The sequence below is a fragment of the Taudactylus pleione genome, unplaced genomic scaffold (genome assembly GCF_031769625.1).
Source record: "Taudactylus pleione unplaced genomic scaffold, aTauple2 ptg000146l, whole genome shotgun sequence".
Classification (NCBI taxonomy): Eukaryota; Metazoa; Chordata; class Amphibia; order Anura; family Myobatrachidae; genus Taudactylus; species Taudactylus pleione.
The window spans coordinates 3,102,628-3,130,408 of NW_028284548.1; the positions used below are offsets into that span (position 1 = coordinate 3,102,628).

General features: G+C 42.9%; 1 protein-coding gene across 8 annotated transcripts in view; it reads left to right on the top strand.

Moving 5' to 3' along the window:
• NTNG1 (netrin G1) overlaps positions 1 to 27,781 on the top strand; it is a 381,653-nt gene that overhangs the window by 125,989 nt on the left and 227,883 nt on the right. The window lies entirely within an intron of this gene.

The window sequence follows — 27,781 nt, forward strand, 5'->3', positions numbered from 1 at the left end:
TTGTGAATTGTGTGCGCAGTAGCCGCACGTGCATCAACAAAGTAGTGCCAAGCGTGCGCCTGTGTCATAAGTAAAGGGCCGGCTGGCTTGACCGTTAAAGGGTGCTGTAACCCCCGAAAGTACACTCCAGTCCTAACCAAAAAAAAATTATTTTCTGTGTTTGTGAATTGTGTGCGCAGTAGCCGCACGTGCATCAACAAAGTAGTGCCAAGAGTGCGCCTGTGTCATAAGTAAAGGGCCGGCTGGCTTGACCGTTAAGGGTGCTGTAACCCCCGAAAGTACACTCCAGTCCAAACCAAAAAAAAAATTATTTTCTGTGTTTGTGAATTGTGTGCGCAGTAGCCGCACGTGCATCAACAAAGTAGTGCCAAGCGTGCGCCTGTGTCATAAGTAAAGGGCCGGCTGGCTTGACCGTTAAGGGTGCTGTAACCCCCGAAAGTACACTCCAGTCCAAACCAAAAAAAAATTATTTTCTGTGTTTGTGAATTGTGTGCGCAGTAGCCGCACGTGCATCAACAAAGTAGTGCCAAGCGTGCGCCTGTGTCATAAGTAAAGGGCCGGCTGGCTTGACCGTTAAGGGTGCTGTAACCCCCGAAAGTACACTCCAGTCCAAACCAAAAAAAATATTATTTTCTGTGTTTGTGAATTGTGTGCGCAGTAGTCGCACGTGCATCAACAAAGTAGTGCCAAGCGTGCGCCTGTGTCATAAGTAAAGGGCCGGCTGGCTTGACCGTTAAAGGGTGCTGTAACCCCCAAGTACACTCCAGTCCAAACCAAAAAAAAAATTATTTTCTGTGTTTGTGAATTGTGTGCGCAGTAGCCGCACGTGCATCAACAAAGTAGTGCCAAGCGTGCGCCTGTGTCATAAGTAAAGGGCCGGCTGGCTTGACCGTTAAGGGTGCTGTAACCCCCGAAAGTACACTCCAGTCCAAACCAAAAAAAAATTTATTTTCTGTGTTTGTGAATTGTGTGCGCAGTAGCCGCACGTGCATCAACAAAGTAGTGCCAAGCGTGCGCCTGTGTCATAAGTAAAGGGCCGGCTGGCTTGACCGTTAAAGGGTGCTGTAACCCCCGAAAGTACACTCCAGTCCTAACCAAAAAAAATTTATTTTCTGTGTTTGTGAATTGTGTGCGCAGTAGCCGCACGTGCATCAACAAAGTAGTGCCAAGAGTGCGCCTGTGTCATAAGTAAAGGGCCGGCTGGCTTGACCGTTAAAGGGTGCTGTAACCCACAAAGTACACTCCAGTCTCTGTGTTTAGCCGCACGTATATATCAAATCGATATAACATAAATGGAGGACCAAACTTTCTCCGATAAAAATAAAATAGAGAAAGATCAAGAACCACTTCCTCCTAGTGCTGAAGCTGCTGCCACTAGTCATGACATAGACGATAACATGCCATCAACGTCGTCTGCCAAGGCCGATGCCCAATGTCATAGTAGAGGGCACATACAATCCCAAATGGCAAAGTTCAGGAAAATGACCTTGAAAAAGACATTTAAATCAGCTGAAGAGAAACGTAAACTTGCCAATATGCCATTTACGACACGGAGTGGCAAGGAACGGCTAAGGTCGATCCCTAGTATGTTCATGACTAGTGGTTCAGCTTCACATGACGATGGAAGCCCTCCTCCCACTAAAAAAATCAAAAGAGTTAAGCTGGCAAAAGCACAGCGAAGAACTGTGCTTTCTAAGAAGATATCACAAATCCCCAAGGAGAGTCCAAGTGTGGTGGTGGTTGCGATGCCTGACCTTCCCAGCACTGGACGGGAAGAGGTGGCTCTTTCCACCATTTGCATGCCCCCTGCAAGTGCTGAAAGGAGCACCCACAGTCCACTTGCTGATATGCAAATTGAAGATGTCACTGTTGAAGTACAACAGGATGAGGATACTGGTGTAGCTGGCGCTGAGGAGGAAGTTGGCGAGGAGGATTCTGATGGTGATGTGGTTTGTTTAAATCAGGCTCCGGGGGAGACAGTTGTTGTCCGTGGGATGAAAAAGCCCATCACGGTCATGCCTGGGCAGAAGACCAAACATTCCACCTCTTTGGTCTGGCAATATTTCTATCCAAATCCGGACAACAACTGTCTTGCCATATGTACCATATGTAAAGGTGAAATAAGTAGGGGTAGGGACGTCAACCACCTAGGAACATCCTCCCTTATACGGCACCTGCAGCGCGTTCATAAAAAGTTACTGTCAAGTTCAGAAACTTTGGCTAAGACCGTAAGCAGTCCAGGGACACCTAAATCCCGTTGTCCTGTTGTATCCAAGCGCCTGCAAACCACACCGTCAACTCCCTCCTCGTCAATTTCCTCCTTAGTCAGGATCGGAAGTAGTCCTGCAGGCCATGTCACTGGCATGACTGACTCTCCTATCCGGGATTCCTCTGGAGGATCCTGCATTGCTACGCCTACTGCTGCCGCTGCTGCTGTTGCTGCTGCTGGGAGTCGTTCATCATCCCAGAGAGGAAGTAGGAACACCACTACTTTTACTAAACAATTGACCCTCCAACAGTCCTTAGCGAGGAGGATGAAGTACGACAGCAGTCATCCTGAAGCAAAACGTATAACTGAGGCCTTGACTGCTATGTTGGTGTTAGACGTGCGTCCGGTATCCGCCATTAGTGCAGTGGGATTTAGACAATTGATGGAGGTAGTGTGTCCCCGGTTCCAAATACCGTCTAGATTCCACTTCACTAGGCAGGCGATACCGAGACTGTACAGAAACGTCAGAAAAAGTGTCCTCAGTGTCCTGAAAAATGCCGTTGTACACAATGTCCACTTAACCACGGACATGTGGACAAGTGGAACAGGGCAGACTAAGGACTATATGACTGTGACAGCCCACTGGGTAGATGTATCACCTTACGCAGCAACAGCAGCAGCGTCACCAGTAGCAGCATCTCAGAAACGCCAGCTCGTTACAAGGCAGGCTACGCTGTGTATCACCGGTTTCAGTAAGAGGCACACCGCCGACAACCTCTTAGAGAAACTGAGGGAAATCATCGCCCAGTGGCTTACCCCACTTAGACTCTCCTGGGGATTTGTGATATCTGACAACGCCACCAATATTGTGCGGGCATTACATCTGGGCAAATTCCAGCACGTCCCATGTTTTGCTCACACAATAAACTTGGTGGTGCAGAATTTTCTGAAAAGCGACAGGGGCGTGCAGGAGACGCTTTGGGTGGCCCGAAAAATTTCTGGCCACTTTCGCCATTCAGCGACTGCGTGCCGAAGACTGGAGCGCCAGCAAACACTCTTGAACCTGCCCCGCCATCACCTGAAGCAAGAGGTTGTGACACGGTGGAACTCAACCCTCTATATGCTTCAGAGGATGGAGGAGCAGCAAAAGGCCATACAAGCCTATACATCCACCTATGACATAGGCAAAGGAGGGGGTATGCACCTGACTCAAGCGCAGTGGAGAATGATTTCCGTGTTGTGCAAGGTTCTCCAGCCCTTCGAACTTGCCACACGTGAAGTCAGTTCAGACACTGCCAGCTTGAGTCAGGTCATTCCCCTCATCAGGCTTTTGCAGAAGCAGCTGGAGAAAGTGAAGGAGGAGCTAAGACGGAGCGATTCCGCTCGGCATGTGGGACTTGTGGATGAAGCCCTTCATTCGCTTTGCCAGGATTCCAGGGTGGTCAATCTGTTGAAATCAGACCACTACATTTTGGCCACCGTGCTCGATCCTAGGTTTAAAGCCTATGTGGTGTCTCTCTTTCCGGCCGACACAAGCCTGCAGAGGTGCAAAGACCTGCTGGTGAACACACTGTCAGCTGAAGCGGAACGTGACACGTCAACAGCTCCTTCTTCATTTTCTCCTGCAACTGGGGCTGCCAGGAAAAAACTTAGGTATCCTAAGCAACCCGCTGGCGGTGATGCAGGACAGGCAGGACCAAGTTTGGACATCTGGTCCGGACTGAAGGACCTGGCAACAATTTCTGACATGTCTACTGTCACTGCATATGATACTGTCACCATTGACAGAATGGTGGAGGATTACATCGGTGACAGCATCCAAGTAGGCATGGCAGACAGTCCATACCTGTACTGGCAGGAAAAAGAGGCAATTTGGAGGCCCCTGTACAAACTGGCTCTATTTTACCTGAGTTGCCCCCCCTCCAGTGTGTACTCCGAAAGAGTGTTTAGTGCAGCCGGGAACCTTGTCAGCGAAAGGCGTAGGAGGTTGCTTCCACAGAATGTGGAGAAGATGATGTTCATCAAAATGAATTATCAGCTCTTCCAGGGAGACCAGCCTCCAGAAGGTACAGAGGGACCTGTGGTGGTGGATTCAAGTGGGGACGAGTTAATACTTTGTGAGGATGAGGATGTACACACTGAAGAGGGTGAGGAATCGGTGGATGAGGAGGATGAGGATGACATCTTGCCTCCATAGAGCCAGTTTGTGCAGGGACACATTAATTGCCAGCTTGTTTTGTGGGGGCCCAAACGAACCAATCATTTCAGCCACAGTTGTGTGGCAGACCCTGGCGCTGAAATGATTGGTTTGTTAAAGTGTGCATGTCCTGTTTATACAACATAAGGGTGGGTGGGAGGGCCCAAGGACAATTCCATCTTGCACCTCTTTTTTTTCTTTGCATTATGTACAGTTTGGGGCCTAGTTTTTCAAACTGCCATCCTGTCTGCCACTGCAGTTTCACGCCTAGATGGGTCACGTGTTTGTGCCGCCCACTCGTGTCGCTTAGCATAGTCATCCAGCTACCTCGGTGCAACGTTTTGGACATAAAAACACTATTGTGAGGTGTGAGGTGTTCAGAATAGACTGGAAATGAGTGGAAATTAAGGTTATTGAGGTTAATAATAGCATAGGAGCAGAAAAACCTACAAATTCTGTGATTTTAGCTGTTTTTATGCTTTTTTAAAAAAAAATACAGATCCAAAACACAAAACCCAGAACCCAAAACACGGAAGGGTGGTTTTGGCAAAACCAATCCAGATCCAAAACACGAAGAAAGATCCAGATCCAAAACCAAAACACAAAACACGAAAAGTGGCCGGTGCACACCCCTAATATACATATATTAGGGTGCACCGGCCACTTTTCGTGTTTTGTGTTTTGGTTTTGGATCTGGATCTTTCTTCGTGTTTTGGATCTGGATTGGTTTTGCCAAAACCACCCTTCCGTGTTTTGGGTTCTGGGTTTTGTGTTTTGGATCTGGATTTTTTCTTAAAAAATAAAAAAAAAACGCTAAAATCACATAAAATGGGCCTTTTTTTGTTCCTACGCTATTAATAGCCCCAATAACATTAATTTCCATGCCCATTTGCATGTAGCACGAACCCGGGAGATCCGTGCTACATGCATCTTTGTGATTGGCACAGAGCAATGACAGGTCCGTGACTACAATGGAGGGAGCCGTTCATTGGCTGAGAGACGGGAGATGACCTCTCTCAGCCAGTTTCCATGGTGATACCCCGCCGTTAAGCTCTCATTCGGGAAGTACCGTTCTATAGAACGGTACTAAGTTCGTGGATCGCGTTTTCGTTTAGTTTTTTTGCCAAGTCCGGGGATGCCTACTTTGGAACGAAGAGGACAGAACCTCACATAGGAGATGGTGAGTATGTTTTTTTTCACAGGTCCCAAGTGGACCGATGCTACAGGTTACATAGGTGAGTATGTGTACATGTGTGTGTGTGTGTATGTATGTTTAATAAACTTATACTGTCACGGTGTGTGTGTCCTGTGTTTTTTTTTTACATTTTTTTACAGGTGAACTACAGGTACTAGTGGGCCCTTAATGCCCTGCATGCTGGTACTTGTGGTTCTCCAAGTACCAGCATGCGGGGCAGGCTTGCTGGGACTTGCAGTTCTACTTGTAAAGACAATGTTTGATATTCTTTATTTACACCACACCACACAATCAACCCGCCACCCACTGCCACCAGGGGTGGCGGGGATAGTCCCGGGCTATCAGCCTGGGCCTGGGGTGCCCTGGAGAGGGTGACCCCTTTATTGTGGGGGTCCCCAGCTCTCCAGGGATCCCCGGCCTGGGCTGACTAGCGGTCAGGGCTGATGCTGCGGCTGGGGGGCCCGGTGAAAGGGCTCACCTGGCTGTGGCATCAGCCCCCCGCTAGAAAAAGTCCAGTGCTGGTTCTGGAACATACAGGGGAACCCTACTAATTTTTTTCCCCTGTATTTCCAGAACCAGGACCGGATCAGAGCCCAGAGCTGGTTGCGTAGAATACGGGGGACCCCTACGTCGTTTGTCCCCCGTATTTTGGCAACCAGCGCTGGTTCTGACTAGCCCGGTGCTGGTTGTGCTTAAGTACAGGGGACCCCTACGTCGTTTGTCCCCTGTATTTAAGCACACCCAGCACTGGGTTACTAATGCCCGGGGCTGGTTGCTCTTTTTTGGGGGGGGGCACGCCATTTTTTAATTTTTTTACACAGGTTTTTTTTTTTTACCACAGCAGCACAGACGGGTCTCACGGACCTGTCATTGCTCTGCTGTGTCAATGACACAGATGCAAGTAGCACGGATCTCCTGGTCCGTGCGTGCATCTGTGTCATTGAAATACACGGCAGCACAGACCGGTCTCACTGACCCATCTGTGCTCTGTGTCACTGTCAGTCACACAGATGCATGTAGCACGGATCTCACGAGTCCGTGCTACATGCAAATGAGCACCATAATGCTGATTGGCTGAGAGCCGTGACAGACGGCTCTGTCAGCCAATCAGCACTTTGCCCATTAAAGGCAAAGGCATTTTTTTTAAAATGGCCGCTCGAGGCAAAACCTCGAGATCCGACAGCAGATCTCGAGGTTTTGCCTCGGGAGAGGGATCGCCCCGGATCCCCGAAGTTCGGGTGGGTTCGGTTCTCAGGGAACCGAACCCGCTCATCCCTAATATATATATATACACACTGTATATATAATGTTCAGTGTGACTTGACTTTACCTGAAAGAGATAGATAGATCATTAATTATATGCATGTAAGATGCCCAGAGTGACTGAACCACTCTGAGAGATTGGTATGCAATCGGGAAGCCGGCGTACCTAATCCCGACAGCCGGCTTCCTGACTGCTTAATCCCGGCGAGGGTTAAATGACAGGCATCTAAATGTAGACGCCTGTCATTTTACCGATGCCAGGAGACTGGCACCCGGCATCCCAATCGAAGGGATGCCGAGTGCAGATAGCCGCGGGGTGGGGGGAGAGTTAGGTTTTGGGCTCCCGGGGGGGTTTTAGGGATAGGCACCCCCCAGGAGTTTGGTTTAGGCTAGGGGAAGGGGGGGTTAGGGTTAGGCACTTAGGAGGTGGGATTAGGGTTAGGCACTGGGGGGAAGGTTAGGGTTAGGCACCCCTAAGAGAGGGTTAGGGTTAGGGGAGGGAATTAGGTTAGTCAATACTTACCTTAGGGACGATCGGGATTTTCACCCATGTCAGGCAGCCGCTGTCGGGATTCCAACCATACCGAATCATAATGATTCTGAGAGATTAGCGTAATGTCATTTGCTTTAAATTTTGCATCGACGCAGAAAAACATCATTGTGACTTGAATCGCCCAGGAATTAGTTTAAAACACAAAGTCGCAGATGAAACAGATCTTGACGTAAGAAAACACAACCCATGAAGCTCCATAAGAACCTTGCTGATGATGCTTCCAGAGATAGTTTGGACCTCGCTAGTGAGTGCTACAGGGGCGGATTGGGGCGCCGAGACAGCGGGAAAGTCGACCCCTAAACCCCTTTGCTGGGCTGGCTGATTCTGCCGTTCAGGCTGGCACTGACTGCCGGCTGCAGCGCTTCCGGGGTTTATGTTTCGCTATGGAACGCAAAGCTGAAGCTCCAGGCACCACAATGACTGTGTGGTGCCCCCTCCTGCCCTCACTCATACACTCATCCACCTCTGCCCACCGTCAGTTCCGTGGGATGTCGGAGCAAGGCTGCGGGAGATGAGCCAGTGGGCGGGACCATGCGGGGGGGCGGGCCGGGTCTATGCAGTGGTCACTCTGCATGGGATGGAGCTGGAGTAGACAGCAGGACACGTATGGCAGCCGGAGGAGCGGTGCAGGATACGGAGGCTTACTCTGGCTGTGTGAAGCAGCTGTCAGGGCAGAGAAAGGGACAGCGGCCAGGACCCATGAGCTGAGGTGACCTACCCCTATCCTACCAGCTTCCAACACAACTACTCCCATCCTGCACTGCTTTACATTATTACTCCCTTTCTGTCACCTATTTTGAAATACTACTACTCCCTGACTGCCCCACACTTCTACTACTCCCTGACTGCCCCACACTACTACTACTCCCTGCCTACCCCACACTATTACTACTCCCTTTCTGCCCCCACTACTACTACTCCCTGCCTGCCCCACACTACACTACTACTCCCTGTCCCACACTACAACTACTACTCTCTGCCTGCCCCACAGTACTACTACTTGCCTGCCCCACACTACTACTACTCCCCACCTGCTCCACACTACTACTCCAAGCCTGCCCCGCACTACTACTACTTCCAGCCCCACACTACTTTTACTCCCTGTCTGCCCCCACACTACTACTACTCCAAGCTTATACCTGATCTGTGTTTTTATTTTTATACTGCAGGGGCCAATGTGTATTTTTTCCTGTGGGGGCCAATGTTTTTTCTTTAACGTGTCGGGGGTCAATGTGTTTTTCTTCCTTGTAGGGGCCACTGTGTTTTATTGATTTCTGTAGGGTTGAACTTATTTCCCCTTCATTGTAAGGACCTGGAAGTGACATGAGGAGAGGGCGGAAGAGCGGTCCCATACGCATAAAGGCAACCAAACAAAGAAATTTGTCCCCTCGTGGGCTCGGTTCGCTCGCCACAGGATTATATTCTCCCTCTATGTCCACGTGGATAGTAGGGAATTACTGTACATTGGACAGTAACTGATGACGTCAGGGTCCTCTCCATGAAGGGCATCTACACCCTACCATTTTGGTAAGGTCCAGTGTTTGTTTATCCAGTGGGGACCATTGTGTCTTATTTTTTTCTGTGCGGGCCAAAGTGTTTTTTTTTTCTTGTGGGGGCCAATGTATTTGTTTTATTCTGCGGGGGACGGTGTGTATTTTATTTATTTATTGTTGAGACTAATGTGTTTTTATGTATTTCTTGTGGAGGCAATGTGTTTTGTTTTTTTCCTGTGGCGGCTAATGTGTATTTATGTATTTTTTGTGGGGACAATGTGGTTTTTTTTTCCTGTGGGGGCCAAAGTGTTTTTTTTTTTTTTTTTGTGCATTGTTTGTCATCAGCTTCCCCCGGTGAAGTCTTTCACAAACGTGAATTCTTCTATAATTTGCTGGTTATACAACTTGCAGGGACAGTGGTTACCACAACCTATGTCCCTGCTAGCTCCCCTTGGTACATAGCGGGGATATTTTCATTAAAGATGAAAATATCCCCATGCAAGTTGAACCGATACCAATCGCGGCAGTACCAAGATTATTAGTACATAGACCCCTTAGACACTGACAGTTGGCATCTCAGTACTTGCATATTCAAACGCATGGCTATACACCAGGGAAGGACATTGTAGTGTTTATAGCCTAAAGTCAAAGAGGCAACTGCAGCAAAAAACACAAGGACAGCTGCTACTGTGTCCATCTCAGAATCAGACCCTATGAGAAGGGATCCCGGCCCCCCTAGACAGACCGCACCTCCTCAACAGACCCCGCACCTATTAGGGCTGCTTCCATAAACTTCCCGGGCTGGTTTTCCGTCCCAATCCACCCCTGGAGTGCTACAACATAGGACAGATGATTTTACATACTCCATAATTCAGCAGTAAGCTGTCCCATTCTGTGAGTTTTACCACTGAGTTTTTGTTGCTCCTAGACATTTCCAATTCACAATAACAGCACTTACAGTTGACCAGGACAGAAATGAGATGCACGACTCGTGGAAAGCTGGCATCCTATGACAGTGCCACAAAATTGCATAGCTGTATGCTTGATTTGATGCACCATTTAGCAAAGTGAGTGGCTGAAATGGCAAAGACATACGTTCTACATATGTTTAGCCAGATGTGCCCACACTATCCTATCCTTATATTGTCCTTTCTGACGCGCCGCAAATTATGCGACTAAGCTGCAGCATGCGTCCTGCTACACAGTTTTGTACCAAATATGAACCTTAGTTGCATCACTAATGTGACAAAAGTACAATGCACAAGTAACCGGGACATTGATGCTGGCATTGCATGTAGCAGTGGTGTGCGACCCTGACGCTCACCTGGGAAAAAAGGCAAAAGAACAAAACTGATGCCGTGTTATGCATCCAACTAAATACTATTGTGCTTCATCTGTGACTTTAAACCAACTCCATTGTGACAAAAATACTAATCCTAGCCACATTATAAGCCACCAAGGCATGCGTACACCACCGCACACCCAAGAGTGGTAAAGGCATGCGTACATCAGAGCGCGACCGCACACCCAAGAGTGGTAAAGGCATGCATATATCAAAGCACGACCGCACACCCAAGAGTGGTAAAGGCATGCGTATATCAGAGCACGACCACACACCCGAGTGGTAAAGGCATGCGTATATCAGAGCACGACCGCACACCTCAGAGTGGTAAAGGCATGCGTATATCAGAGAGTGACCGATAAAATAAAGATAAAGTACATATTGTAATAACATTAAGACAAAATATATGCCAGTAACAATATAATGTATTATGTGTACATTAAAAAAGAAACAATAAGAATCAGAAGAATTCAGCCAAGTAGCCTAAGTCCAGCCTCAACGCGTTTCATCATGGCACTGTGTATAGCATCACCATCTTCCTCAGGGCTAATTATTGAGCACAATGGTGATTGCACTGATTTATTGCACTAAGCGGCTTTCTTTGTTTTTTATTATTTCTTTTAGAAATCTATACTGTACAAGGTGAGACTGTACAAGGTGGGCTGTTATCCCTTATGTTTGTGCAATAGGCAACTTACAGTGACAATTGTTTATTTTCGGACTTTGTGCGCATATCACACTAATTGTATGAGAGGTGAATACAGTTTGGAAATACCTGAGACCATTACATTTTACAGTGTGTACAAATGTAAGACACTGTGATAATACAGACAGATCATCCATATCAAGATTGTAGGAAGATATATTAATTACTTACTGTGTCCGAGGATTCTTTGCTGGTATTTTGCTGTTTTTTGCGTTTACCCCTAGTTGAATTGGGTCTGTGACGTTTGGGGGAGGTGGATCTATTTGTGATCTGGTTGTGACCCGACAAAAAGGAGGACCCGCAGTCAATTGATCGTCAGATAATTCCCTCTCAGAAGAGTATGCTCTAGAGCAATTGTTCAATTAACTAGGTCGGACATAGACCTATAATTCCGGAACCTATATGGAATGAATTCATTGCCAGTTAACCAGCAATTAAACCTCTGGGGTCTTTGTACTAAGTCTTGAAGAGAAATAAAGTGGATTGAGATAAAGTGCCAACCAATCAGCTCCTGTCACTTTATGGGCTGTGTTTAAAAAATAACAGTTAGGAGCTGATTGGTTGGTACTTTATCTCCATTCACTTTATCTCTCTCCAAGGCTTTCACACTATGTGATAATAACAAATATGTACAGTATGTACAGTATTTTGGAGAAAATATATGCATTGAATAAAACAATTTTTCATGACTACTGTTTGCAGACGGCATGCTGAATATGTCAGGGGGCATGGTATTCATAAAATGGGGCTTTGGTGACAATATAATGCAGGCCACAGATCACTGATGGTGACACAATGCTTCTCCCCACACACACCATAGATCTTCTATTCTGGTGGTTCATCCTTTGTTGACTCATGAATGCCCATTCAAACCAACATCGCTACTTAAAATTGGATCTTTCAGTCAAGACTGTAGAGAGTGGGGGCAGGCCCAGGTACTGGAGGGGGGTATGGCCAAACACTGGAGGTGTGGCCACACCCTCTACAATATAAAACATATATGGGGGCTGCACAGAGGAGTGCCGAGGGGTAGATCCGGGGGGATGGTGTGATCTGTGCGATCGTTACCCCTCCCCGCACAGCAGGCATAGAGAGACTGCTGCTGCTCAGAGACCTGGGCCCCCACCAGGCCCCTTTAAAAAGCCTGGGCCCGGGTAATTAGTACTTCAGCGCCATTCCTTTCAATCACTTAATAAAAAAGTCATAAAAATATCCTAAATTGCATTGTTAATCAGAACAAATTAAATTAAAGGGACATTTAAAGTTTTTGCAGATATGTTCATTTGCTGCACTCTGAGCATCTACTGTCCTGTTATGTATTTACTTGTCTGCTTGTTTGCTTGCTAAATACCTTGTCTCCCACTACAGAAGCTATCTCCAAGGCACTACTGTGCTGACAGTCTTCCTCATTGCACTTAGCAGAATTCCAGCCCAACTCCCATAACTTTAATCACAGACACAGCCTAAGCTGTACTGTCACTGAAGGTCTGGGATGTGGGCTAAAAGCACTCAATTAACAGTCCACCTCCTGAAGCTTCACTGTGTGCCTGAGAATGAGCTGAGAATATTCAGAAAGTCATTGTAGTTAAATATAGTCTTATTAGGCATTTTCAGCCCACCTTCCGGGGCAGTCTTGACAGTTCAGTGAAGTACAGTAAGCTGTTAGTTAAGTGAGGTCGGGAGGGGTCAGTAGGAAAGATTATGCCTGGCACCATGACACAGATAGCTAAGACCAGTAGTCTGCCTTGTTTTTTGCCAACCATAAAATGTTGCAAGCATTGAAGGTTAGACATTTATTTCACACTTGTTTAGGAAAATGGGTTAATAAAATGCTACATCTTTTGTTCCATCCCCATAGTTTTGTACCCACATCTTCCTAACAAAGAGATAACGATGTTGTAAGAGATGCAACACTTAGAGGCCTATTTATCAAGCTTTTATTCCCCATAAAATTATGTAGAAACGGACATAAACCACTGTATGGCTATGAGTTTTCTAGCAGGAGAGGGATCTTATGATCCCTCTCCTGCAGCCTCCATCTGGCTCAGGAAACTGACACTGTGCGAATGTAGTTATTTGAAAATTAGTTTGAAAGTTAGGTGACTGCAAAATGAAATACAGTCAACAGAGACAACAGAGTTTTGTTCATCTGACTTTCTTATTATATATATATTTTTTTATTTTTACTGGTGGCTCAATGTTAAGAAAAGTAGCTCACTGTTTTGATGTGAAGTCACATGTGATTATGAGTATTTCTTTATGCATCATAAATTACTTAATTACTTTTTGCTGTAAACTTAATAATTTTGGTCTGGGCAACAAAATATTATCATCCACTGCTATACAGTAATGAATATGAACCTTTCCAAGAGACTAAGGGCCGTATTCAATTAGATGCGAAAAGCCGTTTTCCGCCAAAAAGTATCACCGATTGCCTCTTTTTGCCAGGTTAGAACTTATCTCCGTATTCAATTACAACCGGTTTTCGCCTACACGGAAAGTCAATACAGTGTAATAGACAAAATGATTTGCCTCTGAATAGAAGCTGAAAAGAAGTGCAACATTTGTATTTTGGGGTGCAAAGGTGGGGAAACCTCTCAGAACCATTGGGACAACCCCCCAAAGGACAACTGTGTCAAAAAACTCTGGGGAAAAACTTAAGAACACCCCAAAAAAGTACTTTCATTTTGGGGGTGAAAAAGCACAAAGTGGGGGGACAAGTATAAAAACTAGCGAAATACACTTCTTGGGGGTCTGCAAGGATGGGTCAGGTGTTTTTATGATTGCAGGTACTTGCAACAGGTGCGTTTTTCAAGTTTTTTAATACTTCACTTTAGAGACATTAAACTATGCTTGCACCCATTTTCAAGTACCCCAAATTTGACAGGACTACTTATTATCACCAAAAAATACTGCTTAATGCCATTCGTCACCACTTGTGCAAAGACGCTAATAAGAAGCTATTGAAACAACTTAAGTACCCCAAACAGTTTTATTAGAGCTATTCGGACACATCTACATTGATCCCCAATGTTAGTGCATCTTTTTGGGGGGTTCAGCCTGGTTTCCCCAATTCTGACAGTACTTCCGCCTGTTCTGCATTCGCCACTTGGCATTTTTGCGTCTTTTGGAATTGAATACGGCGAATAGCGTGGACGCGCATGGTAAGATTCCGCCTCCAAAAGACACGACGTCGGCGGGTGTGACACTAATTGAATACCACCCTAAGGGGTAAATTTACTAAGCTTCGAGTTTGGACAAGTTTTTTTTTAAACTCGATTTGCATCGCCGAATCTCGGGTGAGTTTCCCGTTTTTAAACTCTCAAATTTACTAAGAAGTGAGTTTAGCTGAAAGTGAGTTTACCAATGGTGAAGCAGATCGAGATATCTCCCCCGAGTTGCAAGTTTAGATGAGATTACTTACCCAAGATTACAGTGTTTTCTCTCTGCAAAACTCTCCCAAGCTTGCACATATCAGTGAGATATGTGAAGGCTGCTTGTGTGTTACACCTGTTAAAGAAGAGTTAAATCGTAAAAAAAAATTACGTTACCTCCCCAAAAGCATAACTAGCCCAGGACTGGTCAGCCAGCCCTGGTTCAAAAAATTACGGGGAACAAAACAAGTAGGGTCTCCCCATACTTTAGGAACCAGCACCTGGCTGCAGGGCCAGTGCTGGTTTTAAATGTAGGGGGAAAAAATTGCATCGGGGTCCCCCTATATTTAAAACCAGCACCGGACCCAAACCGACTGGGTTATAATGGCACAGCCAGTAGTCCCTATTACCATGTCTCCATAGCCAAAGCATTCTCACCCCAAGCCGGTCAGGCCAAGCCAGGGATCTCAGGGGAGGTGGGGTCCCCCTCTCCCAGCACCTCAGGCTTGGTCTGAAGACCGGGGCTCTTCCCCGCACCCCTGGGCTATGGGTACAGGGGTAATAATGTGTAAAATAGTAGAAAACTATTGTATTTTACAGTGGAACTACAGGTGCCAGCATGTCTGCCCTTTGGCACTTGTGGATCTACAAGTGCCATCAGGCGGCCGGCACCTGTACCCCCACTGTAAAATAAATAGTTACACCTATGCCACTCACACATACTTACCTGTGCCAGCTGGTCTGTCCACTTCTCCCATGTAGATTCCACGGATGTACCTGGAAAAAAGATCCCATACTCACCTCAATCCTGGCGCTAATCTCTGTAGCATCCACGTACTTGGCAAAATAAGAAAACGACTTACGCGAACCATACGAACAGGTGCAAGTATATGTTGTGTCATAATACTTGCACCTTGCGAAATGACAGATAACCATAATCATATATTATTTCCCACAAGCCGCTAGCCAATCAGCGGCCGCTTTACAGGTAGCAGCCGCTCATTGGCTGGTTACACGTGGGTCCCAGCAGCTGATTGGCTAGCGGCCCGTGCAAACTAACAGATGATCCCGGTCATCCGTCATTTTACGAGGTGCAAGTATTATGAAACAACATATACTTGCACCTGTTCGTATGGTTTGCGTAATTTATTTTTTTTATTTTGCCCAGTTTGTTCACAAGAGCACTCTACTCTCAGCAGCCAAGGTGATATACTATAGAATGTTTCTCTATGCCATATGCACTGAATAACGTTCTAGCATACAGTCTACCATATGCAGAAACATATACTTTTATTTTCCAATTATCCTGCTTAGCATACTATAATTAATTACTTTGCAATTGGATACTCATAGCATTGTATACAGTATGTTGTCATTGTTGTCATGTTTGTAGTTTTTAAATTGTTTTGAACAATGTGTATATTAAAATGTTTAATTTTACCGCTCGAGAATTTAAATTTTGATGTAAACAGCGCAGCACAATTTCTGTTTGTTACATAAGTTTTTAAGGGCTTTCGCACCCTCTTATTTTCTGGCATCAGCACCCCATCAAGAGACTGCATTCTGGGCACCACAACTGACTGATACTCCCATTTGTTTATATTTGTGTACAAAAAAATTTTCAAAATGGTTATTTCCAATCCAGCCTTTAGTTTAGGAGCCAAAAAATTATCAGAAGTGCCACGATATTTTAATTGTACATCGCAGCATTGATAATTATTTTTTACATGATTATCCCCGCTATGTACTAAATGTAACTCACAGGGACAATGGCAGCACTATCCGCTGTCCCTGCAAGTTGCATAATATGCGCACAGTGTCAGATTCTGGAGCCGGACGGAGGCTGTGGGAGAGGGATCGTAAGATCCATCCCCTACTAAAATGCCTCTATAGGTATAAAGTGGTTTACGTCATCTAAGGATGACATAGACCAAAGGGACCAAACTGCAGTCCCAATTGACATTAATGGTGACTGCGGTCTACAGCGGTAGTTAGCATGTTGCAGGAGATTTCTGTGAAATCTTCTATATTAAGCTGTTACCTAGACGGGGTACATAAAATTATGCAGAAACTGCAGTTTCTGCATAATTTAATGAAAAAAGGCTTGATAAATAGGCCCCTAAGTCTGATTATTCTACTATTCCTTTCATCCCGAACAAAGTTAAGAACGTCTTTGTAAAACTGCATAACATTTACAATTTGGAAGAGAATAGGGAGAGCTCTAAATAGCTACAATGGGTAATGTTTTTTCTGTGTTTTTTTAAGCTCAATTTAAAGCTTCAATATTTTTAAAGGCAAGATAGTATGGTTTTGCCTTTTAAAAAATTGCTTTAAATCTTGAGGCAAAATTATGGGAGAACCATTGCCGCTATGAGATGTTTTATGTGAAAATGTATTTTAAACAGTTTGTCTAAGTGATAAAGTAAGGAGAGTTCAGATAGAGCTATTAAAATGTTAGACTGAGAATTAATCCAAAACATCACATAATTGAGGCAGATCTATAGGTTAGAGGAATTAAAATATCCTCCAAATGACCCCTTTTATCCACATTTAGTCAAGAAAGGTCACTAACTGCTCCATAGAAAATATAAAAATTATCAGTAATAACAATAATCAGTAATAGTAATAATCAGTAATAATAATAATCAGTAATAGTAATAATCAGTAATAGTAGGCAAGCCTGAGTTGTGCCTCTCAGCTTTGGGATATGTTCAGAGAAAAATCTGTAAGTGAAAGGTATGTGATAGGAGACTGGGGAAAATCATTTAAAAGTGTCAAAAAAAACTTCAACCAACTCAAAAAGGTTTAGTATGTAAAATAATTTATGCATGACACGGTGTAAAATACCTTGTTAATATTTAGTGACATTAACAATGCAGATCGAGGACCATCCTTGTACCAGTTAAATTGTACCAGGGGCACAAAATCTATAATTTGTTAAATATGATTAGAGGCTTGCCATCAAAGTGTCCCATTTTCCTGTTATTTCATGCCATTGGGCTTTTATGGCCCATGACCTATAAAAATGAATCCCTCCTGAACACCAATCAGCAGTCTTATGCCAATATAACACATATCCAACACTTAGGGGCCCATTCAGCATTTCTTAAAGATTATGTTTACCTAATTTTGTTGGATTGAAGTAACGGGCTATTTATTACATAGTATGGGGTCCGTCATTCATCAAACTCCAAATACTGAACCTTATCTAAGTTTGACTGGTGGAACGTGCGTTGATTCCCGGCCGGAGCTCAGCTCCTTCCTATGGGATTCCTATTCCATTCTGATCCCTCCGGCCTTGCGTCCCATCCGTCAATTTGCATGTGTGTACTCAGTTAAAATTCCACCGCAAGTAATTAGCAATGGATCATTAGTGTTAAGGATCGTGGGGACAGCTGCTATTCAGAGTAGCTGGCCCCACACTGGAGCAAAATTGAATTGGTTTTCCCCCTAGCCTTCATTTAGTTTTGACTAATTTAATTAATTGGTGATAAAGATGTTTGCTAAGATTTGTTAATTAATTTCACCAAAATGTGTCATATTAAAATCTACTGTATAAATTAATTGGTAGGACAACATAAGCATACAGTCCTGCTAGAGATTCTATTTGCTGTTATACTTTGCAAACTGTACAGATGTGTGTCCTTATACATCTAGCATCCATACGCCACGCAGCGTGACTTCCCTGGTGTGAGTGACCCGCCAGGTCCCTTGCCGCTCTGATAGCATCAGGCGTCTTTTGCCAAAAATGCACCTAAGTTACAATGCAATGCGACTAGGATGCACCAGGAGACTGTGTTGATTAGTTTGATATGCGACACTTGTATATCTGTGTTCACCTGAGTCTGTATATGAACCACATCAGAACTTGGATTGAAAAAGCTTTGGCCTCTACTTTGTAGCACTTCATATACAGATTCAGAGACTCAGTTGCACACAGATATACAAGTGTTGCATATGAAATCAATCAGCAGTCTGCTGGTGCATATTAGACGCTTTGCATTGTGACTTGGACGCATTTTTGGCAAAAAAGACCCCCGACGCTAGCAGATTCTCATGGGGCCTGGCGTGCCGAGAGGGTCTTTTTAGCGTTACTGCAGCAAAGATGTATAATGATCATTGATTTATCAGGCAACTCTAATGTGTTAAACAGCTGTGATGTCCATTGCACAATGACATGATTAGGGGTATATTTACTAAAGTGCTGTTTTTTAGAAGTGGAGATGTTGCCCATAGCAACCAATTAGATTCTAGCTATTATCTTCTAGAAGGTGCTAGATAAATGTTAAGTAGAATCTGATTGGTTGCTATGGGCAACATCTCTGCTTCTAAAAACCCATACTTTAGTAAATATACCCCTTAGCGTCCAATTTTACTGCTTTCGTACATGCTCAAATATTCTTATATTCTTTAACTGCACCTTTAAATTAAACATATTATATATCTACTTATAATAAGAAAACAATTTTCCTCATATAAAAACTATTCAGACTTACAGAATGCAAGATATCTTTCTTTAATGAAAACAGAAATTTCTGTTTAAATGATCCTTATTACTTCTTAAATGCACTTTAAGTTCTAATTTCCTCCTAATGGGTGGTAAATTCCAGAACTGTAAAAAGAACACAACAGCAATATCAATTTACCACTAATTGAAAGAAAAGTATTTTGGACGAGTGTCTGTTTAATTATTCAGCAGCATTTCATTTGGGTAAATGCGGTTTTAGATATAATAATATGCGCTTGATTGTGGAACAAAACAATGTATCAAGTCTTGTTGCACATGAGCTGAGGTTCAAGGTATCAGAGTAAATGCTTGGTATTAACCCTTCACATTGTCTCAAAGGCATAAAGCACCTGCTATATCTTGCTGATAATTTAAGCATATTCCAAAAGACGTATAAAGAGTATAGGTAACTTAGAAGGAATATATTTAATTACCACTTTTAAAATACAAGAAGTAGAAGAGAACACCTAAGACTTACATTAGATATGTTCAAAGACTGTGTCATTCCTCAAAGCAACTTTCCCAAAATACTGTTGTTTAAACAATATTTGATAACATAAATCTGATGACAAAGGACTGCACTTCATGTTTCTGAATTTTAACCTATTATAATTCAGGGATTTTTCTAGTGTCTAGGAGTGTGTTAAATTAAGGGAGCAACAGCAAGATCTATACTGTTGTCTGCCTTTATTGTATACGTTTTCTATTTAATAAAAAAATTATTAAAAATAAAAATAGAACTGCCTGTTAGACTATTAACCCATGGATGTTAACATCATGGATGGCTGCAGTAGTTGTACAAATACTGTACTGTACCTCTGGTAGTACTGTACAACACCAAGATCTGTCCATCCTACTGCCTTGATTCATTTTACTAGTGCAAGCGTCTTTTAAAATGGTTTTCTATAGAAAGGTCCACAAAATATTAGTACTTTGAAATTTGCTCTAGTATTTAGATTTACTTGTTGAGTCTTAATTAAATCATGCATCTCTGTGAGACATTTGCAAAGTGCCCAAACACATCAGTATATTGCCAAGATTTTTATCTTAATTTATTTTGCAATTGCAAAATTCTTAGTGAAATTATATTATATAAAATAGTTAAAATCTAGTGGTATTAACTGCAACAACTCGGACTTACCTGGCCTGTCTATAATGATTACAATCCCCCTTCTTATATCCCACACTCACCTTTAAGTACCCTGTTCTGCCACCACTAAGACGAGATTTCCCAAAACCTAAAGTTGGGCTGGACGGTCTTCAATTTGCCCACACTTACCTCTACTTACTTTAATCAGATCTATAATTCCTAACAATATCTGCCTTGAAATGGGTACAGAGGCTAACCAGTAGTCCACCTGTAAAGAACAATATTTCTTATACTATTATTTACTCATTACCACTATGCTATTGGCACTATGGCTGGTAGTTCCCAAGAGAACCCTCATTTTTGTATGGGTTCATCTCTTCTGGGAAAACCAGCACTGGTGCCAACTGGCCTATGACTTATGGAATAATGTTGGGGGTAACCCCACAATGCGGGTCTGCCCTTTATGGTTCCACTAGCCCCGGGTGGTCAAGCCTAGTGCTTGTAAAGGCAAAGTTAGTTAGACTCCACACTGTTTGTCCCCTAAATTTTGCCATCCCTTTAAATTATTTAATTATTTACAGCAAACATTTTAAAAACATACTGGAATGCTGTCAATGTGTGGCTTCATAACTCGCCACATATCATGGTTAGAGTGCCAACTCAGCCTCAAACTCGCAACCTAACCCATGTGCCCACTAAAATTGCTTCTCTCTGAGTCCAAATTCGCTCTGCGTCCTCTGGCGGTAACCATCGGGACAAATGTGCAGAGCAACTGCTTCCGCAGATTGAAAACATCGGTAACAATATTAACAAAGCATGTTGATGGATAATTTCTGTATCGGTTAGATTGTGCGAGGGAAATTAAATCTATAATTCATTTAGTGTGTATACAGCTAACATATTGAACATGGGAGATAAACAGTTAGGGGTCTATTTACTAAGCAGTGTTATGAGACAGAGTGAAAAGTGATAAGTCTGTGATAAGGTGCCAGCCAATCAGCTCCCAACTGTAATTTTTCAAACACAGCCTTGTTAGATGGCAGTTGGGAGCTGATTGGTTGGCACCTTATCACAGACTTATCACTTTTCACTCTGTTTCATAACACTGCTTAGTAAATAGACCACTGTAGGTCTTACAAGGGGGTAAGGTATGAAGTTCAGGACAGTACAATTTAATTAATTTGTCTCTTCATTGTTTTGGTCATTGTTTATCATGATATGAAATGTATTTGTAGACATGTCTTGGGAAAGTGGCTTTAATGCTAATACGTTAATAACATACTGTACAGCTGGCAATGGAGTAGAAATATGTTTATAGCAGGATAAAAGCAAGCAATACATCCATTAGTGCTGATTAATTTCATTTTTTAAACAACTGTATTTTTCACACAGTATGAAGTTAAAATTCTAATGTATCATATAACTTTAACATTAAGGCAGTGAAAGCTATATTGGAAATGCTTCAAAGCATTTCTCTATAATGCATACAAAGTTCTAAGGATTTTATAATGATCGTTTTCATTATACCATTGTGCTAATAATATTCTTGCTCCAGTAATGCGTGAAAGAGTTAACCAAATTTGTTGATGATGCTTGATGAAAAAACCCTGATATTGAGAGATAAATGGAAAGTTCACAAGGACGACATTAAGGCTGAATTATTTCATTTTTTTCTGTAGCTTTATAATTCCATGACATTAAATATGTGTATGAAATATTTAACAGTGAGTGCAGACTTCATTAGAATATGTAGCCAGGAATTTGTGTGTATATGAAAGAGAGGGATTCTGTATGTATATTAATATATAACCCCTTCACCCTAGCAACAGGGGATAGTTAAACATACTTTAATTAGACAACAAAGGGAGGGACAAAAATGTGACCAGTGATTTTAGTAACAAAGTATACCAACAGCAATGACCTGTTGAGAAGTGAGTACCTCCCAAGCTAATTCATAAATGGTGGTCAAATATTGAAAACATGTACTGTACCAATTGTATGGCGCAGGTTGACAAACACAGGTCTAAAGACACAATATGGTCTCTTTAAACCATTAATATATAACTCTCTTTTCAGCTGATATTCACCCAAATGAAGGACAATCATGGTGGTAGAATTAGGATACAATGTTTGAATAAACTAGTAATAGCTGAATGAGAGACAGCTGGCAATTGACAATGGAAAGTCATACCTCGTAGCTGTTCCAATTTTGGGTTGATAGCCCCAATTTGGGGGTGCTGTCCCATGGGTCAGCAGGAACCTCAGGTACATGCTCTAATAATGTAATCATCATGCACAGTTGAAGTAGTTGTGTCTTGGTCTGCTTAAAGGTTATATCAAGCTCCACGTGTGGGTGTACCTAGGCTTGTGTCTAGCATTACCAGGTGGAACACCTTACACCAACTTTCTCTCTTTCCCTAACCCCCACAGACCATCTCACCACCACCACCACCCTTTCCTCCCCTCTCTGCAAATTTGTATAGCAGTAGTTGCAGTATATTGTGTTAGTGCTTACTGAATAAATGTAAAGGCACTGCATTGATGTATATAGTATGGAGATGGATGGCTACAGAAAATGCCAGTTGAGGAAGCACGGATTTCACATTGTCCTCCTTTGACCAGGTGGTGATCAGCATGCACCGGCTAATTGAACTATTGAGGGAATTCTTCAGTTTATCATTTGCAACGGCACAACAAGCAATGCAATGAAGCCTGCTCTGTCTGATTTAGTCTTGCTAATAACTAAATAAATAAGTGTTGAAATAATATTGGGCAGGGTTATCCCATTACTTGTAATGCAATGATTCAAGGTGAGCGCTATGTGACTTACCAAGCCTATGGTGAGCATCTGTTTAATTCCTTCTCTCCATGTCTATCAGCACATCAATCCATCCACAGCATTCACCCTCCTCACTATAACACCTGCCTCGCATTGATTTTCTGCACATTTGCTGTGAGATTCTAATTTGCTTGGTATCGATTTCAATAAAAGCATTTCACTGATGAAATTAGGAGCGAGAGGGTCTTCTTTTCTATTTTTTTCTTTGTTCCTGAAGGACGAGCTCATCTCGTCCTTTCGCTGGCGTCTTCACCCTGACAGTTTTTAATGCCTTTCCAAGACATGTCAACACTCATCTCCAGCTTCTTCTCAGGAAAACTTCATTGCACCATTTTGTATGGTGCTTCCCCAATTTCCTATCATGAAAATCAGTGATGTAAAAACATGAAAATGGGTTTTTAAAGATACAGTTTATCATACCATCAAACTACACTATGCTATATATAATTACATAAACAAAAAAATAATCATTCTGCTTAATATATCTCTCCATATATTTTACATGTTGTGTTTGTGTCCTAAGCACTTAGCTTTCCTCATACTGCTCTACCCTTGCAGATTGAGTTTATCTTTATAGCTTTAGTTGCCATTACTGATTCTACTGTGTAGAATTTAAATTTTTTTTATAAAATTCTGGCAAAGTTTTCTTTTATGATGTTGTCGGCATTGTAGCTAGTCACTAGAAGCTTGACCCCTATGTATGTAGTCTTGCTATTGTGGGGGTTTCAGCTTTAAATAAGGGCCTTAAAATCATATCAATCTTCTGGAAGGAGTTCACAGTTGATGGCCTCAAATTTATTTGTTACAGCAATTGATGAAAGTGCTTATAAGTAGCCGTTGATACTGCCTAAAAGGACACTTGAAGGCTTTCTGGACCCACGATACCCATCCACCATAATTCTTTTCCACCTCATTTGCAAATCATGCAGGACTCCTTTCCCTTTTTACTTGGTTTCACAAATCTTCCAGAATAAGTCATGGAAATATCATCCCTGGAGTTTTACCAACTCAAAAGATATTTGGAATGTAGAAGTGTTTTTCACCTTATAGTCAGATAGTCACATCTCCATTCCAAAGAGTAGTTTCTAGAAGTATGACTGTTCATTATGAAGCTGATTACTGCCAAGGCCTGCAGACACTAAAAAACAATATGAAATTGAAAAAGACTTCCAGTCAGACTCCAAAATGCTCCAAATCAAAGGATCAGGTCAGGGGGCGTATTAATGCCCAAGGGGGCCCATGTGCAGTGGATCCCCTCAACTGAGCAGTGGGCCCCCTCCCCCCCATTGGCATATTACCTCACTTTGGCAAGCGGGTTCCTCCTCCGCAGCGTCAACTCCCAGGGAAATTATGGAAGATAGTGCATGTGTACTAGAGAGCAAATCTTTTAGTCTTTATTATCACTGCATAGCACCATCTTTCAGAGGCTGTCACTGGGAAGATAGCGCAGCGGGGAAGGAGGGAATCATTTGCCAAAATTAGGCAATTATACATTGGGTACAGGGTGTGTAGTGCAGGGGGCCTCCTATGGATCTGGTACATTCTCATTTAAGGTTATAAATTCCTAGTGGAAGGATGCCCACCTAAGTGAGGGTTTTTCCAAGAACTCCTTTAAGATGAAAGTACTAGTTGGCTTTCAAATATTTACATAGACACAATCATATCCCTGAGTTGATGTGCAGAGATATGACTTGTTAATTAGGAGAATTCTGATTCTAAAATTCTCAACCTATTTTCTCACGTGTACAAACAAAGAACAGTAGTTGTAACATCATGTGATCCGAGCAGCGAAGACCATGTATTCATGTGGAGGTTATTATGCATAATTCATCTATATGCAGCTCTTAGTATTACTTAAGTGTAGCAGTGCACAGCTGGACGTTATCACATGGTAACAGTGCACAGCTGGACGTTATCACATGGTAACAGTACACAGCTGGATGCCGTCACATTCTTTTACACATCAACTACATTGGGACATCCTTAGCATATGTGAAGTAAAATAAACTATACATTTAACTCCTTAAGTTGTTACCTTGTTTCCATGACATTAAGCATATGAAATGCGTTTCCAAGGAACAAGATAGAAGGATTCAAGTCTTGTTTTAAGTAATTTACAATTGGTAGCAGAGCAGGTTGAGATAGCAGTTTTTATAGAGGTTCCCAGGAATGCTGTATAATGAACAAATTGTGAGGTTCTGTTTAAGGTGCGTGCACACGGTATGATTAAAATGCCCAATATGAACTATAACGATATCGATCATATCGTTATCGTTCGTAACGTGCATTTTTTCGGGCACGTATGGGCGATAACGGTATCGTCCATTGCTCGTGCATGCAGGCCAACCTGGTCGATATCGACCAGGTTACTATAGGCCATCGTTGGTGGTGTGCTGGATGATCGATATCGATCATCCAGCACACCGGGGAGATCATTCAACGATATTGTTATCGTTGACAATCGTCCCGTGTGTATGCACCATTAGTTTATCATTTACCATAGTTGCAAAGGTGCATCACAAAATCAAGATTTTGTCTGTAAGCGCAACATGTTACAAGGAATGGGTATTGGATAAACTTTATACGATATTATGCATGCTGGCACAAAGCTTGATAATATGGGGCATGTTTTGAATGCCAACTCGGTGATAATATTAACCAGTATTTTCTCTACAGTGTAATTTGTACATGAGAGGTAAAGAGTTGCATCTAATATTCTAAAATGGTGTGACACAGCATAAAGTCAGCCTAAGGGGGGTATTCAATATGTGAGCGAAAAGTCCATGCTGGACTTTTCGCTCCACATCGGAGGTTTGACGGGGATAAAGTATTGGGCACGCGCCCGCTTTATCCCCATATTCAATTTGAAAGCTGGGAAAACGGGACCCGACAGAATAGTATCGGAAAAAAATTGTGAATTTTCGGGAAAGCATCCAGGGACCCCCCCTAACGATGTCCTGACATGGGGGATCATTATGGGTACCCGCATTTTGGCCTGCGGAACTTAAGTATGGTTTTTAAATAGCTGCGGCAGGTGTTTTTCCACCTGGGAAGAAGAGGTGAAGAAGAGCACTTAGCTTTCTTTTTTACGAAAAAAAAAATAGGTGCATCAAATTTGGGGTACATTAAAATGGGTGCAAGCATATTTTTAAGTCCCTAAGGTACATTTTTTAAATTCTTCAAAAATGCACCTGCTGCTACCACCCGCATTCTTTAAACACCTGCCGCATACTTGGGAACCCCTCCAGAATTTATTTTGTTAGTTTAAAACTTGTTCCCCATATTTTTTTTTTTACACCCCAGAATTGAACTAATTTTTTTGGGGTGTCCCTATTTTTTTTAAAAAAAAATATTTTTTTGACACAGATCATTTTAAGGGGGCATTCCCAAGGGTGCAGGCTAATTTTTTTTAAGCCTGCACTCCTAAGCCCAATTCTGCATTTTTTTTCACAAAAAAATGATCCCCGTTTTTTAACATTGACTTTTCGCACCAGCGAAAAGTCAATGTAATTGAATACGGGGATATTGGAAATAGGCGAAAATGACGTCATCTGCGACAAATTATCTCCGATAACGGACTTTCGCCCCATATTGAATATGGCCCTAAGTGTCTTTTACCTTCCTTATCTGACACCTTAATAAAATTCATACCAGTAGCATGGAGAATAAACAGGTATGTAATATAATAAGACAGTAGTCAAAATAAATTGGCTTCAACCTGATTTTGACTCATATATGTAGGGAAACTGCAAAAAGGGTTGGGTATGCGATCCCGACAGGCAGGGTGCCGACAGTCGGAATACCAACAGTGGCATGCCGACAGTCAGAATCCCAACAGAATTAGGTAAGTAACCCTAACTCTTACCCTAACCCTCCCCCCTAACCCACCTTTCACCAAGCCTAACCCTAACCTTCCTTATCAGCAGCCTAACCCTAACCTTACTGTCAGGATTCCAGCGCTGGGATTCTGACTGCCAGCAACCTGACAGTCTGGATGCCAACTACATGTGGATGCCGGCTACATCCCCTGCAAAACATTGGGCACAAAAAACAACCATCCCCTACAAAACATTGGGCACAAAAAAACAATGTGAGGTATAAATTAGATGTTCAACATTGCTCTGCCTAGTTCCATTGTAAATGATCCCCAATGTGTTGTTTGACAGCATTAAATTGAGAGCTAGAGATACAGACTTCTGTGGACTCCCAGTATTGTCGCCTGTCATGAAACATGTCATCATAACACCAAAAACTGAATAACAGGTTCTTTACAGCAAGGAAACTGATGATCGATGGTCGGGAATCTGCGCAGGTGCAGTACGGGTCCTGTGTGAACGCACGCAGAGCGGCAGCAGACCATCAGTGATTGACAGTCTGCTGCCGTTTGAGAGCGGGAGGGGCTGGTGATGGCCTAAGTTTCCACAACGGAAACGTGTCGCCACCATTGTGGGGAAGGAAAGAGGCAAGGATTTCCGTTAGCTGATGGAGTTTCCTACACTCTTTCTCTCATCTGCGGTGCCTGGCTTGCATGACCCCATGGGTCACTTTTCCGGCCTATGTTCTCACAAATTATTTGATGCTGCGTTGTACAATGCAGTTCGGATAAGTTATGCGTGCAGGAGGCGTGATGCCTCCTGCTGCATTACCATAATTGCAAGGACGGAATTGCAAAGCTACTTGCGTACAGCTTTGCAACTCCATCCTAAACTGAATCAGGCCCTATGAATGGTGTATATTAAATTGTCTGTGCAATATGTTGATAAACGTTTCTAATTACATTCAACTTAGACTATCAGCCATACACGTTGGTGTGAAATCTCTCTGGCATTGAAGTGGTCAAACCTTTTGTTTTTGTTGTCCTTTATAGATGCAGTACTAGTTGAGTAATATTACCCCACTACCCTCCTATTGTGTGTATATATACCGGAAAAACAAAATGTCATTGTTTAATAAAAAATATAATGGAAGATTCACATAAAGATCAATATGCTGTCTCTGTTCTTTTTGAACACA